Here is a 16,526-nt window from a genome sequence, read left to right as displayed (position 1 = left end):
GGCACCAGGGTGCGCTAGGGGCCTCTGGCGCGCCCTGGTGGGTAGTGGGTCCCACTAGCACCGCCTTGACCTACCTCCGCCTCTATAAATACTCTAAAATCCCCAAAACCCTAGGGGAGTCGAGAAATACTTTTTCCACCGCCGCAAGTTCCAGAACCATGAGATCCAATCTAGAGGCCTTTTCCAGCACTCTGCCGGAAGGGGCAACAATCACGGAGGGGTTCTTCATCATCCTTGCTGCCCCTCCGATGATGCGTGAGTAGACCTACGGGTCCGTACTTAGTAGCTAGATGGCTTCTTATCTCTTTTTGATCTTCAATACAATGTTCTCCTTGATGTTCTTGGAGATCTATTTGATGTAACTCTTTTTGTGGTGTATTTGTTGGGATCCGGTGAATTGTGAGTTTATGATATGATCTATCCATGAATATTATTTGGGTTTGCTCCAAACTCTTCTATGCATGATTGTTATAGCCCCGTATTTCTTCTTCGATTTATTGGTTTGGTTTGGCCAACTAGATTGATTTATCTTGCCATGGGGAGATGTGCCTTGTGATGGGTTCGATCTTGTAGTGCTCAATCTCAGTGATAGAAAGAGACACGACACACATGTATCGTTGCTATTAAGGGTAACAAGATGGGGTTTATTCATATGTGAGTTTATCTTGTCTCCATCATGTCATCTTTCTGAATGCATTACTCCGTTTTCCATGAACTTAATACACTAGATGCATGCTGGATAGCGGTCGATGTGTGGACTAATAGTAGTAGAAGCAGAATCGTTTTGGTCTACTAATCTTGGACGTGATGCCTATATACATGATCATTGGCTTGGATATCATCATGATTATTTGCTTTCTATCAATTGCCCAACAATAATTTGTTTATCCACCGTATGCTATTTTCTCGAGAGAAGCCTCTAGTGAAAACTATGGCCCCCGGGTCTATTTCCTATCATATACTAAAACCAAAAATACCTTGCTGCAATTTTATTTTCTTTATTTTATTTTGTATGTTAGATCTATTTATCAAAACCTATACAATTTAATCTATCTCAATACCGTTGAGCGATTGACAACCCCTTTACGCGTTGGGTTGCAAGTATTTGTTGTTTGTGTGCAGGTGTTGTTTACATAGTGTTGCTTGGTTCTCCTACCGAATTGATAACCTTGGTATCATAACTGAGGGAAATACTTACCTCTGCTGTGTTGCATCATCCTCTCCTCTTCGGGGAAATACGAACGCTGATTATAAGTAGAAGATGATACGTCTCCAATGTATCTATAATTTTCTATTGTTCCATGCTATTATATTATTTGTTTTGGATGTTTTATATGCATTAATATGCTATTTTATATGATTTTTGGGACTAACCTTGTCGGTGCAACAAACTCTGGGTCTGTTGCCCAGACTGTGCACAGGCACGGGAACAAGATTACGGCACCAAACCAAGTCAAAGCACAAGAAACCAAGACCTTCGAAGAACCAACATGCAGCTCCAGAGGACCAAGATCAAGCCAGAGAAGCAAACGCCACCAGGAGAAAAGCCTCACTTTCCGGGCAGGCGAGCTCGACGAGGGCGGGGTAACCCCCGGAAGAAGATGCCCAAGGCGTCCCGGCAGGGCCTACCGGGACTTGCAGAGACAAAACCACCTCACCCAACTACTCCACCACGACCCACGTCGTCGATCGATGCGGTGTCAAGCCGCAAAGTGACTGAGTGGCAGCCATTCGCCACATGGCGGCCTTTCTCTACAGGGCACGGAGCAAGCAAAACAGCCCGGCAAGGCTTGCCGGGCAAGCGACGACATGACGTTAAGCGGTGCATTTAATGCACCCTGTCAGCCTGCAGAGTTAGGTATGATAGCACTGTTTGCTATCTTATCAGTGTATAATGACTACTTTGCCATTGTGGTGACCCCTTAACCTATAGAAGGAGGCCCATGGCAACCGTAGAAAGGGTTCGAAGGTTGGATACGCACACACCTATACGTAGGGATGAAAACGGAGCGGAAACGGACGGAACCGAGTGCTATCATATTTGTTTTCACATTTTTTGTAGAAGCGGAAACGAATAAAAAAACCCCGAAAATGAATATGGAAACAGATACTACCGGAAACAGACACGGGGCAAATGCAAAGCGGATACGGAAACAGAAATAGGTATTGATGGGAACTTAAAAACCCCTTGAATCATAGAGAAATACACACAAAAACAAACAAATTTAATGATTGTTAACATGGTTACAAAATAATATCATTATGTTAGCAACTTAGCGTAGTATTGTAGTAGTGCCGGACAATTGCATATAGGGTCAAACTGAGTACATGTGTGGTAGTAGAAGTCCGGCCTCAGATCCATTCTACTAATTGTGTCATTGTGTTCTCTTTGGTGGTTGGGCTACAAAGCAGCTATAGGTCTATAGTAAAAACACAAATTCCATATTCACGGAAACGGAAAGTTCAGTTTCCATGCATGTTCCACCGGAAAACACCGTTCCGTTTTGTTTCCATTTCCGCATAAAAAATTTCATTTCCACTTCCGTTTTGCAAATTTCTGTTTCCGTTTTCATATTTCCTCTCCGTTTTCATTTTTCCTCCGGAAAAACGGAAAGTTTCCACTCCATTTTCATCCCTACCCATACGTGAGTAGCCACTGGTGCCTTGAGGTGACCCTGTCGGGCAAAGTGTACTATGCACCACCACCATTCTTCCACCATCAATCCACCAAAGCAGGAGTACGGTTTTACGCCTCACGCGGCCCGAACCTGGGTAAAATTGCTTGTGTGATCTCTGTCGTGATGCCCCACACTCTTCTACTCTTTGTGCAACGTGACACCCCCCCCTGCCGAACCAGCAAGGGAACCTTGGTCCCATAGGTGGCCATGGTTTCCCACGACAAACCTATTAACCTAGAGCCCAGTGACAGTTTCTATTTTTTTCCTTGTTTTAGAGTTTCGCAGAAAAAGAATACCAAACGGAGTCCAAACGGTATGAAACTTTCGCGAAGATTTTTCTTGGACCAGAAGACATCCACAGGACTTGGAGTACACGGCAGGAAAGCCACGAGGCGGCGACAGGGACGGAGGGCGCGCCCAGGGGGTAGGGTGCGCCCCCACCCTTGTGGGCCCCTCGTGACTCCACCGACCTATTTCTTCCGCCTATATATTCTCAAATATTCCAAAAACCTACTAGGAGAGCCACGAAAACACTTTTCCACCGCCGCAACCTTTTGTACCCGTGAGATCCCATCTAGGGGCCTTTTCTGGTGTCATGCCGAAGGGGGGGTCGATCACGGAGGGCTTCTACATCAACACCATTGCCTCTCCGATGAAGCGTGAGTAGTTTACCACAGACCTACGGGTCCATAGCTAGTAGCTAGATGGCTTCTTCCCTCTCTTTGATTCTCAATACCATGTTCTCCTCGATGTTCTTGGAGATCTATTCGATGTAATACCTTTTTGCGGTGTGTTTGCCGAGATCCGATGAATTGTGGATTTATGATCAGCTTATCTATGAATATTATTTGAATCTTCTCTGAATTCTTATATGCATGATTTGATATCTTTGAAAGTCTCTTCGAACTATCGATTTGGTTTTGCCAACTAGAGGTTTTTCTTGCAATAGGAGAAGTGCTTAGCTTTGGGTTCAACCTTGTGGTGCTTGATCCCAGTGATAGAAGGGGAACCGACACGTATTGTATTGTTGCCTTCGAGGATAACAAGATGGGGTTTTCATCATATTGCTTGAGTTTATCCCGCTACCTCATGTCATCTTGCTTAAAGCGTTACTGTGTTCTTATGAACTTAATACTCTAGATGCAGGCAGGAGTCGGTCGATGTGTGGAGTAATAGTAGTAGAGGCAGGCAGGAGTCGGTCTACTTGATACGGACGTGATGCCTATATTCATGATCATTGCCTTAGATATCGTCATAACTTTGCGCTTTTCTATCAATTACTCGGCAGTAATTTATTTACCCACCATAATATTTTCTATCTTGAGAGAAGCCTCTAGTGAAACCTATGGCCCCCGGGTCTACTTTCCATCATATAAGTTTCCAATCTAAAATTTTAGTTTCCTTTTTACTTTCTTTGCAATCTTTTACTTTCCATTCCATAAACCAAAAATACCAAAAACATTACTTTACCGTTTATCCATATCTATCAGATCTCACTTTGCAAATAACCGTGAAGGGATTGACTACCCCTTTATCGCGTTGGGTGCAAGTTGGTGTTTGTTTGTGCAGGTATTCGGTGACTTGTGCGTTGTCTCCTACTGGATTGATACCTTGGTTCTCAAAACTGAGGGAAATACTTACTCTACTTTGCTGCATCGCCCTTTCGTCTTTAAGGGAAAAACCAACGCAAGCTCAAGAAGTAGGAGGAAGAATTTCTGGCGCCATTGCCGGGGAGATCTGTGCCAAGCCAAGACATACCAAGTACCCATCATAATCTCTCATCTCTCGCATTGCATTATTTTCCATTCACCTCTCATTTTCCTCTCCCCCACTTCTAAAATTATTTTTGAAAAGATTTGCCTTTTCTTCGCCCCTCTTCTGTTCGTCTTCTCCGCTGGCTTTTTGTGTGCTCGTGTGTTGGATTGCTTGATTTGTCACGATGACTCAAGAGAATACCAAATTGTGTGACTTTTCCAACACCAATAATAATGATTTTGTTAGTACTCCGATTGCTCCCGCAACTAATGCGGAATCTTGTGAAATCAACACCGCTTTGCTGAATCTTGTTATGAAAGATCAATTTTCCGGCCTTCGCAATGAAGATGCCGCATCCCATCTTAATAATTTCGTTGATTTGTGTGATATGCAAAAGAAAAAATATGTGGATAATGATATTGTTAAATTGAAGCTATTTCCGTTCTCGCTGTGAGATTATGTTAAAACTTGGTTTTCATCTTTGCCTAAAAATATTATTGATTCATGGATTCCAAGTATTTTCCTCCCACTAAGATCATCTCCCTTAGGAACGATATTATGAATCTTAAACAACTAGATCATGAACAAGTTGCACAATGATATGAAATTAATGATACAAAATTGCCCTACGCATGGTTTGAATTTGTGGATGATTATACAAAAAAATTATGCCGGGTTGAATTTTGCTTCTAGAAATCTTTTAGATTCAGCCGCGGGAGGTAATTTTGTGGAAATTACTTTAGGAGAAACTATCAAACTCCTAGATAGTATTATGGTTAATTATTCTCAATGGCATACCGAAAGATCTTCCACTAGTAAAAAAGTGCATGCAATTGCAGAGATTAATGTTTTGAGTGGAAAGATGGATGAGCTTATGAAATTATTTGCTAGCAAGAGTGCTCCTATTGATCCTAATGATATGCCTTGTCTACTTTGATTGAGAATAATAATGAATCTATGGATGTGAATTTTGTTGGTAGGAACAATTTTGGTAATAATGCGTATAGAGGTAATTTTAATCCTTGGACGATTCCTAGTAATTCCTCTAATAATTATGGTAATTCCTACAACAATTCTTATGGAAATTATAATAAGATGCCCTCTGAATTTGAGAATAGTGTTAAAGAATTTATGAGTTCACAAAAGAATTTCAATGCTTTGATTGAAGAAAAAATTGCTTAAGATTGATGATTTGGCTAGGAACATGGATATAATTTCTCTTGATGTTGATTATTTGAAACTTAGATCTATTCAACCCAAGTGTGATATCAATGAGTCTCTCAAAGCCATGAGAATTTCCATTGATGAGTGCAAAGAAAGAACCGCTAAGATGCGTGCTAAAAAAGATTGGTTTATAAAAAGCGTGTTCTTCTAGTTTCTGTGAGATTAATGATGAAGATCTTAAAGTGATTGATGTGACTCCTATTGAATCTTTGTTTTCCAATATAAATTTTGATAAATATGGGACTGGAGATGAGTCAACTTTATTTAAAAGGCGTCCCAATGATTCAGAGTTTTTAGATCTTGATGCAAAAATTGATAAAAGTGGGATTGCTGAGGTCAAAACTTTAGGTAGTAATGAACCCACTCCTCTGGATTTCAAGGAATTTAATTATGACAATTGTTCTTTCATAGATTGTATTTCCTTGTTGCAATCCATGTTGAATTCTCCTCATGCTTATAATCAAAAGAAAGCTTTTACTAAACATATCGTTGATGCTATGATGAAATCCTTTGAAGAAAAGCTTGAATTAGAAGTTTCTATCCATAGAAAACTCTATGATGAGTGGGTACCTACTATTAAGATTAAGATTAAAGATTATGAGTATCATGCTTTGTGTGATTTGGGTGCTAGTGTTTCCACGATTCCAAAAACTCTTTGTGATGTGCTAGGTTTCCGTGAATTTGATCATTGTTCCTTAAATTTGCATCTTGCGGATTCCACTATTAAGAAACCTATGGGAAGGATTAATGATGTTCCTATTGTTGCAAATAGGAATTATGTGCCTGTAGATTTCATTGTTCTTGACATAGATTGCAGTCCTACATGTCCTATTATTCTTGGTTGAACTTTCCTTAGAATGATTGGTGCAATTATTGATATGAAAGAAGGAAACATTAGATTTCAATTTCCGTTCAGGAACTGCATGGAACACTTTCCAAGAAATACAATTAAATTTCCTTATGAATCTATTATGAGAGCCACTTATGGATTGCATACCAAAGATGATAATACTTAGATCTATTCATGTTTTATGCCTAGCTAAGGGCGCTAAACAATAGCGCTTGTTGGGAGGCAACCCAATTTTATTTTTGTTTTCGCTTTTTAGGTTATTTTTTTGCATTAAATAATTCATCTATCCTCTGGTTATATGTGGTTTTGTGTTTTAGTTAGTGTTTGTGCCAAGTAAGACCTTTGGGATAGCTTACGATGATAGTTGATTTGATCTTACTGAAAAACAGAAACTTTTGCGCTCAGGAAAATAATTCTCATTTTAACAGAATAGTGCTTTTGAGTTGATTCATTTTTCAGAAGATTAATAAACAAATTGCTTAGGTCATCCTAATTATTTAGAATTTTTGGAGTTACAGAAGTATTCGAAATATCCAGATTACTACAGACTGTTCTGTTTTTGACAGATTCTGTTTTCTATGTGTTGTTAGCTTATTTCGATGGATGTATGGCTAGTATCGGGGGGTATGAACCATGGAAAATTTAGAATACAGTAGATATTACTCCAATATAAATAAAGAATGAGTTCACAACAGTACCAGCAGTGGTGATTTATTTTCTTATACTAACGGAGCTTATGAGATTTTTTTTTGAGTTTTTTGTTGTGAAGTTTTCAAGTTTTGGGTAAGGAATAAGGAGCGGCAAGAGCCTAAGCTTGGGGATGCCCAAGGCACCCGAAGTTAATATTCAAAGATAACCAAGAGCCTAAGCTTGGGGATGCCCCGAAGGCATCCCCTCTTTCGTCTTCGTCTATCGGTAACTTTACTTGAGGCTATATTTTTATTCACCACATGATATGTATTTTTCTTGGAGCGTCTTGTATGATTTGAGTCTTTTCTTTTTAGTTTGGCACAATCATCCTTGATGTACACATCCTTTGAGATACACACGCATGAATCGTGATTTATTATAATACTCTATGTGTTTCACTTATATCGTTTGAGCTAGGCAATATTGCTCTAGTGCTTCACTTATATCTTTTTAGAGCACGGCGGTGGTTTTATTTTATAGAAATTGATGAACTCTCATGCTTCACTTATATTATTTTGAGAGTCTTTAAAACAGCATTGTAATTTGCTTTGGTTATAAATTTAGTCCTAATATAATAGGTATCCAAGAGGGATATAATAAAAACTTTCATATAAAGTGCATTGAATACTATGAGAAGTTTGATTCCTTATGATTGTTTTTAGATATGAAGATGGTAATATTAGAGTCATGCTAGTGAGTAATTGTGAATTTGATAAATACTTATGTTAAAGTTTGTGACTCCCGTAGCATGCACATATGATGAACCGTTATGTGATGAAGTCGGAGCATGATTTATTTATTGATTGTCTTCCTTATGAGTGGCGGTCGGGACGAGCGATGGTCTTTTCCTACCAATCTATCCCCCTAGGAGCATGCGCGTAGTACTTCGTTTCGATAACTAATAGATTTTTGCAATAAGTATGTGAGTTCTTTATGACCAATGTTGAGTCCATGGATAATACGCACTCTCACCCTTCCACCATTGCTAGCCTCTCTAGTATCGCACAACTTTTTCCGGTACCATAAACCCACCATATACCTTCCTCAAAACAGCCACCATACCTACCTATTATGGCATTTCCATAGCCATTCTGAGATATATTTCCATGCAACTTTCCACCATTCCGTTTATTATGACACGCTTCATCATTGCCATATTGCTTTGCATGATCACGTAGTTGACATCTTATTTGTGGCAAAGCCACCATTCATAATTCTTTCATACATGTCTCTCTTGAGTCATTGCACATCCCGGTACACCGCCGGAGGCATTCATATAGCGTCATATGTTTGTTCTAGTATCGAGTTGGAATTCTTGGGTTGTAAGTAAATAAAAGTGTGATGATCATGATTATTGGAGCATTGTTCCAGTGAGGAAAGGATTATGGAGACTATGATTCCCCCACAAGTCGGGATGAGACTCCAGACGAAAAAAGAGACCAAAAAAAGAGAGGGTCCAAAAAAATGAGATAAAAAGAGAGAAGGGGCAATGCTACTATCCTTTTACCACACTTGTGCTTCAAAGTAGCACCATGATCTTCATGATAAGAGAGTCTCCTATATTGTCACTTTCATATACTAGTGGGAATTTGTCATTATAGAACTTGGCTTGTATATTCCAATGACGGGCTTCCTCATATTGCCCTAGGTCTTCGTGAGCAAGCAAGTTGGATGCACACCCACTTAGTTTCTTTTTGAGCTTTCTTATACTTATAGATCTAGTGCATCTGTTGCATGGCAATCCCTACTCACTAACTTTGATATCTATTAATGGGCATCTCCATAACCCGTTGATACGCCTAGTTGATGTGAGACTGTCTCCTTCTTTTTGTCTTCTCCACAACCACCTTCTATTCCACCTATAGTGCTATGTCCATGGCTCACGCTCATGTATTGCGTGAAAGTTGAAAAAGTTTGAGAAGATCAAAAGTATGAAACAATTGCTTGGCTTGTCATCGGGGTTGTGCATGATTTGAATATTTTGTGTGATGAAGATGGAGTATAGCCGGACTATATGATTTTGTAGGGACACGCTTTCTTTGGCCATGTTATTTCGAGAAGACATAATTTCCTTGTTAGTATGCTTGAAGTACTATTATTTTTATGTCAATATTAAGCTTTTGTTTTGAATCACACGGATCTAAACATTCATGCCACAATAAAGAAAATTACATGGATAAATATGTTAGGTAGCATTCCACATCAATAATTCTATTTTTATCATTTACCTACTCTAGGACGAGCAGGAATTAAGCTTTGGGGTGCTTGATACGTCTCCAACGCATCTATAATTTTTTATTGTTCCATGCTATTACATTATCTGTTTTGGATGTTTTATATGCTATTTTATATGATTTTTGGGACTAACCTATTAATCTAGAGCCCAGTGCCCGTTTATGTCTTTTTCCTTGTTTTAGAGTTTCGCAGAAAAGGAATACCAAACGGAGTCCAAACGGAATGAAACTTTCGCGATGATTTTTCTTGGACCAGAAGACATCCAGAGGACTTAGAGTACACGTCAGGAAAGCCACGAGGCGGCCACAAGGATGGAGGGCGCGCCCAGAGGGGTAGGGCGCGCCCCCACCCTTGTGGGCCCCTCGTGACTCCACTGACCTATTTCTTCCGCCTATATATTCTCAAATATTCCAAAAACCTACTAGGAGAGCCACGAAAACACTTCTCCACCACCGCAACCTTATGTACCCATGAGATCCCATCTAGGGGCCTTTTCCGATGTCCTACCGGAGGGGGAATCGATCACGGAGGGCTTCTACATCAACACCATTGCCTCTCCGATGAAGCGTGAGTAGTTTACCACAGACCTACGGGTCCATAGCTAGTAGCTAGATGGCTTCTTCTCTCTCTTTGATTCTCAATACCATGTTCTCCTCGATGTTCTTGGAGATCTACCCGATGTAATACTCTTTTGCGGTGTGTTTGCCGAGATCCAATGAATTGTGGATTTATGATCAGTTATCTATGAATATTATTTGAATATTCTCTGAATTCTTATATGCATGATTTGATACCTTTGCAAGTCTCTTCGAACTATCGGTTTGGTTTGGCCAACTAGATTGGTTTGTCTTGCAATAGGAGAAGTGCTTAGCTTTGGGTTCAATCTTGCGGTGCTTGATCCCAGTGACAGAAGGGGAACCGACACGTATTGTATTGTTGCCATCGAGGATAACAAGATGGGGTTTTCATCATATTGCTTGAGTTTATCCCGCTACATCATGTCATCTTCCTTAAAGCGTTACTGTGTTCTTTTGTACTTAATACTCTAGATGCAGGCAGGAGTCGGTCGATGTGTGGAGTAATAGTACTAGATGCAGGCAGGAGTCAGTCTACTTGATACGGACGTGATGCCTATATTCATGATCATTGCCTTAGATATCGTCATAACTTTGCGCTTTTCTATCAATTGCTCGGCAGTAATTTGTTTACCCACCGTAATATTTTCTATCTTGGGAGAAGCCTCTAGTGAAACCTATGGCCCCCGGGTCTACTTTCCATCATATAAGTTTCCGATCTACAATTTTAGTTTCCTTTTTACTTTCTTTGCAATATTTTACTTTCCGTTTCATAAAGTAAAAATACCAAAAACATTACTTTACCGTTTATCCATCTCTATCAGATCGCACTTTGCAAATAACCGTGAAGGGATTGACAACCCCTTTATCACGCTGGGTGCAAGTTGATGTTTGTTTGTGCAGGTATTCGGTGAGTTGTGCGTTTCTCCTACTGGATTGATACCTTGGTTCTCAAAACTGAGGGAAATACTTACTCTACTTTGCTCCATCACCCTTTCCTCTTCAAGGGAAAAACCAACGCAAGCTCTAGAAGTAGCAGCAGGCAGTAAAACAGGTTTCCACAGAAGAAATTCATATAAATTTCTTATTTCACATTTTGAGAAAAGCTCATGATAAAGGAATAAGAATATTTGCAACCAGAGAAAGCCTACATGCTGAATTTCATGACGCCATACTGAACTCTCAAATAGTAGTTGAATTTGAAACAAAATGGCCACAAGTGATACAGAAATATGAAGTACAGAATGCGAAGTATTTCAAATCAATGTGGAAGAATAGAAGAAGATGCATACCTGTGTACTACAAGATGAAGTTTTTCCTTGATTCAGACAACTTTAAGAAGTGATGGAAGAAACTCAGTTTTTAAGGCGAATGTAGGATCAACATTCAATATCACAAGCTTCACGACAAAATTCAATAGAGTTTGTGTCAACAGAGTTTCTGAAACAATAGAAGAAAAGAGAAGGCAAAATGATTGCATTATAAAGAACACAGATCCAACATGGTAGATTGATCGGGCATTAAACGACAAGCAGACAAATTCTATAACAGAAGCATGTTCTACAAATTTCAAGACGAACTGATGCTATCAAGGAAATTCCACATGGTTGAAATTGAAAGGCTGATGGCATATAATGTATACAAGGCTCCACTACATTCGCAATATGATTGCAATACTTGAAGCTTCGTAGTGCTGATTGAACCAGAAGAACGAAACATAGGATGCATTTGCTGCAAATTCCAGAAAGATGACATGCTAGGCTGCCACATACTGAAGGTACTACAAGGAATAAACATTGATTAATTATCAGACAAGTATTTCATTGACACATGGAGACCTAAAGAAAAAAGAGTAAATCAAAGTATTATTGAAACAACCAATGGACAATCAAGTACACAAGGAGATTCTTATCGTTGTCAAGAAGGTTGATAGAATTAGCATCAGAGGCTGCAAAGAACATTCAGAGGTATGATGTTCTTGATGTTGAAATTGATAGGGTAGAAAAGCTGGTGCTAGAAACACCTCATGATGAAGCTTCTGAAAAATGAAACAACACTCTCTCAAAGCAATATGAAGGACAACTTGAAAGAACAATAATCCTTGATCCAGAATATATAAAACCTAAAGGCAGAGCAAAGAAGATGGGAAGGCAGAAAGGATTAGTATAAGAAATAATAACGAAGTCAATAGAACTTGCTCAGGCTGTCAGCTTAAAGGTCACAATATACAAACTTGCACAACTATCAAGGAAGGGACTCGACCAGGTAGGCCTATCATAAAAAAGACTCATGCATATAGTAATATTATTTGAATATTAATATATATATAGGGTGGGTCTATTATGATAACACCCCTTAAGAGTCTTATTCTAATAACACCAGCCTTATTCTGCACATCCCCCACCAAATCGCCGCCGCCCCTCCCCTCCCGACCTTCTACTGCGACAATGGCCTGGGAGCGCCGCCGCCCCTCCCAACCTTCTACCGCGGCAGCGGCCTGGGAGCGCCGCCGCCCTCCCCTCCCGGCCCTCTTCCGCGGCAGGGGCCTGGAAGCGCCGTCGCCCCTCCCCTCCCGGCCTTCTTCCGCGACGGCGGCCTGGCAGCGATGCCGCCCCTCCCCGCCCTGCTTTCTCCCGCGGCGGCGGCCTGGGAGCGCCACCGCCCCTCCCCTCCCGGCCTTCTTCCACGGCAACGGCCGGCAGCGACGCTGGCCCTCCCCTCCAGGCCTTCTTCCGCGGCAGCGGCCAAGCAGCGCCGCCGCCCATCGCCGCTCGGCCTTCTTCTGCGGCAGCAACCGAGCAACGCCTCCCCCACCAGCATATCGACCTTCTTCCACGGCAGCAGGTCGGTAGCGCCGTCGCCGAACTCCTCTGGGCCTGCAATTAGCTGTACTTCATCAGATGTGGATTGGTGTTGCCTCGACATCAAACCAATTCGAGCAAGGAGGATTGTGCGCAAGGTTCCTTCATCCATGACAGCTTCTTGGATTAAGTCTGCAACGACCTTCAGAGCAAATCCTCCGTCTCCGTTCACCTTGAGCAACGTCCAGACCGCTCATGAACTTCTGAAGGGCAAGTGGACTGCACGGGCGAACGCGAAAGTTGTGCAGACGGACGAGAAGAGAACTTCCTCCTGCAAACGCAAGAAATCACTGCAACACGAGGTAAGCAGTACACTTCCTCAACCATATCAGTTTAGTTATTCTAGACAAAGCAGTACACGCAGTCCACTACGCCTACATAAACGATGCAGTGCGGTTGCTTCGGTTCGTTGTGGGGGAAAATGCAGTGAACTTGCTCGGTTATGCAGTACGCTTGTGTAGGTTCATTACGGACAACGATGCAGTGCGGTTACTTCAGTTCACATTGCAGGGTGATGCAGTCAGCATGCATTAGTTTCGCAGTACCATTTGTAACACATTGCAGTTCGCATGATTCAGTTCATTTTGCCTGACAATGCAGCTCGGTCATTTTGTGTGCAGGAAATGACGTTCAGCAGATACAAAATGCCGCGCATAATTGACAACCCAGGGAACAACAACTTTCAGAAGAGTAAAGCTTCTTCTGAAAGAGATACTGGCTGGGTTATCCGTGAGATTCCTCGAGGATTCTTCATGACAACAAACAGGGTGCACTACTCTCCGGAAGAGGAATTTTTCCAGGGAGAAGAGGTAGTCGAGGATGACGATGATGTCACCTTTATTTGGGAGGGCACTCACCGATAGGAGGATGAAGATGACGACGATCAAGATGAACCAATAACAGTTCTCAACCCAGAGTATAAGCACAAGTTCACTACATTTGGACAGCATGTCCGAATAGACAATGATGATGCAGTTGAACACGATGTTGCAGCAGATGATGAATATGATTATGTCTATGATGATGTGCCACCGCTCCAAAATTTTCAAACCAATCCACTGAGACATCGTCACAACACTGGATTACCACCACGTCCACCTGCTGCACCCCAAAACAGAGCTCAGCGTCCACCTGCTGCACCGAAAAACAGAGCTCCAAGCAGAGCTGCTGCATCAACTTCGACACTGCGACCACCAACGGTGCCTCGGTCAAAAGTCAACAGCAGGTACAAATCCTCCTCACTATTGCCGCCGTGAGATCCTCAACTACACAGATCTGCTATAACCCCGCCATGTGCAATACAACCCGGCGAGCTGCAAACACCACCGGGTGAATGACTCTACACACATGTAAGTTTATGTTCTGAAAAATAATAATAATAGTTGCAGTCCATTCAGATAACATTGCAGTGCACACTGATATTTCTTGTGAGGTTTGACCTAGCATTTAATACATTGGATTCTTCTGAAAACTTAGGAACATTGCAATGCTTTATTAAACTCGTATGCACTCCTCGTATTTAAAAAACAGAACATAACAAATTATCTCATAGAGCATTGCACTTAATGCAGGATAAAAACATGCCGCTGAACCTCATACCTGTCGTTGGAATGAAGTTCACCACGTACGACAAGGCATGGGACTTTTACAACAATTATGCAAGATGTGCAGGGTTTGGCATACGCAAGAGGGCAAAACACAGGACAAATGACATTGTCTGCTCAAGAGAAGGGACGCACAAGCAGACTGTGTCAGATTATCACCGGAAACGTCAGAAGACATCAAAAAGGATTGACTGCAAGGCAAAGATTAGAGTCAAAAGAGGAAGGATGGAAAATTTGTGATAGAAATGGTTGAACTCAACCACAATCACAAGATGCTGGAAAGCCCCGGGATGCTTTTGCACATGCGATCGCACAAAAAAGACGATCCTTTGATAGACCAGTTACTGAAAGACATGCAACTGGACAACCACACACACGCTCAGATGATGTCAACGCTGTCGCGTATGTCCGGTGGTCTGCAGTACATGGGACATACTAGCCGCGACTGGGTAAACAAGTAAGCACATCACAAACCATATCGCTTGAGCATCCTCTCGTTAATTATTTCCTGTTTGATGAGATGAGTTTGCATTGCGTTTGAAAATGCAGGAAACAGAAGTTTGCCAGAGAAGAGTCCCAAGATGACATCACGAAACTTCTGGATTTCTTCGAGTATATGCAGAAGATAAACCCAGAGTTTTTCTATGATTATGACGTTGATGCAGATAACCATGTAAGAAACGTCTTTTGGGCCAACGCAAGTTGCAAAGGATCGTATGAAGATTTTGGAGACTGCGTTACATTTGACACGACGTATAAAACTAACAAATTCCACATGCCGCTGGGAGTCTTCGTGGGAGTGAACCATCATCTACAGAGCACCATATTTGCTGTTGCACTCGTGCGAGATGAAACAATACCGTCGTTCGAGTGGGTTTTCAAAACATTTCTGAGGTGTATGAACAACAAGCATCCAATCTGCATGCTCACAAGTACAAAAAAACAAACACCTGCATACTTACGTTTGTTTGGTGCACTTATATTTCTTTCATCTATCTTACACACACACAAACAACTTAATAAAAAACACTATTTGTGCCTTCTCAGACCAGTGTTCTTCGATGAAGGCAGCATTAAAAACTATCCTCCCACATACTCTGCATAAGTTGTGTCGGTGGCATATCATGAAGAAGCACAAAGACCACCTCACCTTGCTGTATAAGGCGCACGAGAAACTTAAGGATGACCTCAATGTGGTGCTGAACCACCCACTAATGTCGTCAGAATTTGAACGAGCATGGAAGGACCTCATTCAGAGATAAAACTTGCAAGACGATGAAGTGATGAATTCACTATGGGAAGACAGGCATGAGTGGATCTCGGCTTACTACAAGGAAATTTTGTGTGCTCGGATGACTTCCACACAGAGAAGCGAGAGCATGAACCGCATACTGAAGAAAAAGTTTGTCAAAGAGAAGCATGATCTCCATCTGTTTGCTTAGCAGGTGGACAAGTGCATTCAGACCAGGAAGGCCGTCGAGCACACAGAGACAGTAGCAAATGAGGTAAACTAAATGTCACTAAAAAACTGCTAAAAATATAACTACAAAAGCAAACAATTTTTTCATTTATCTCGTTCGTAACAGTGCATTTCTGATCATGCAGTCAGAGGTAAAGACAACAACCCAGTTTGGGTTTGAAGTTCAGCTATCAAAAGTGTATACAAGGGCAGTGTTTGCAGATTTCAAAGAAACACTCTACCGTAGCACTGCATTCAGAGCAGAATGGTGCCCTGAGAACCCGACAAAGTATCTCGTACACCACTACAACAGATTGGATGCATTTGACTGGGCAAGGCATAATTTCCATGTGGTCGCCGATGAAAAGAAAGGTGTCTACGAATGTGAATGCAAACTCTGGACACACACAGGTGAGACTCCTATCACAAAAAATTCTAGTTTCTGATAGTCATGCACGAAAGCTCACTTACTGGACTTTAAAAGTCCACACGCATGACTAATTCACAAAACCAAATGAAGTTCACTTCTTTAAAATGAACAAATAACAAAAAAAATATGTGTTTATCAATTTCATGTAGTTCACTTACAAAACAA

This window comes from Aegilops tauschii, chromosome 3, assembly GCF_002575655.3.
Source record: "Aegilops tauschii subsp. strangulata cultivar AL8/78 chromosome 3, Aet v6.0, whole genome shotgun sequence".
NCBI classification, from domain to species: domain Eukaryota; kingdom Viridiplantae; phylum Streptophyta; class Magnoliopsida; order Poales; family Poaceae; genus Aegilops; species Aegilops tauschii.
This window is presented reverse-complemented; position numbering follows the sequence as displayed.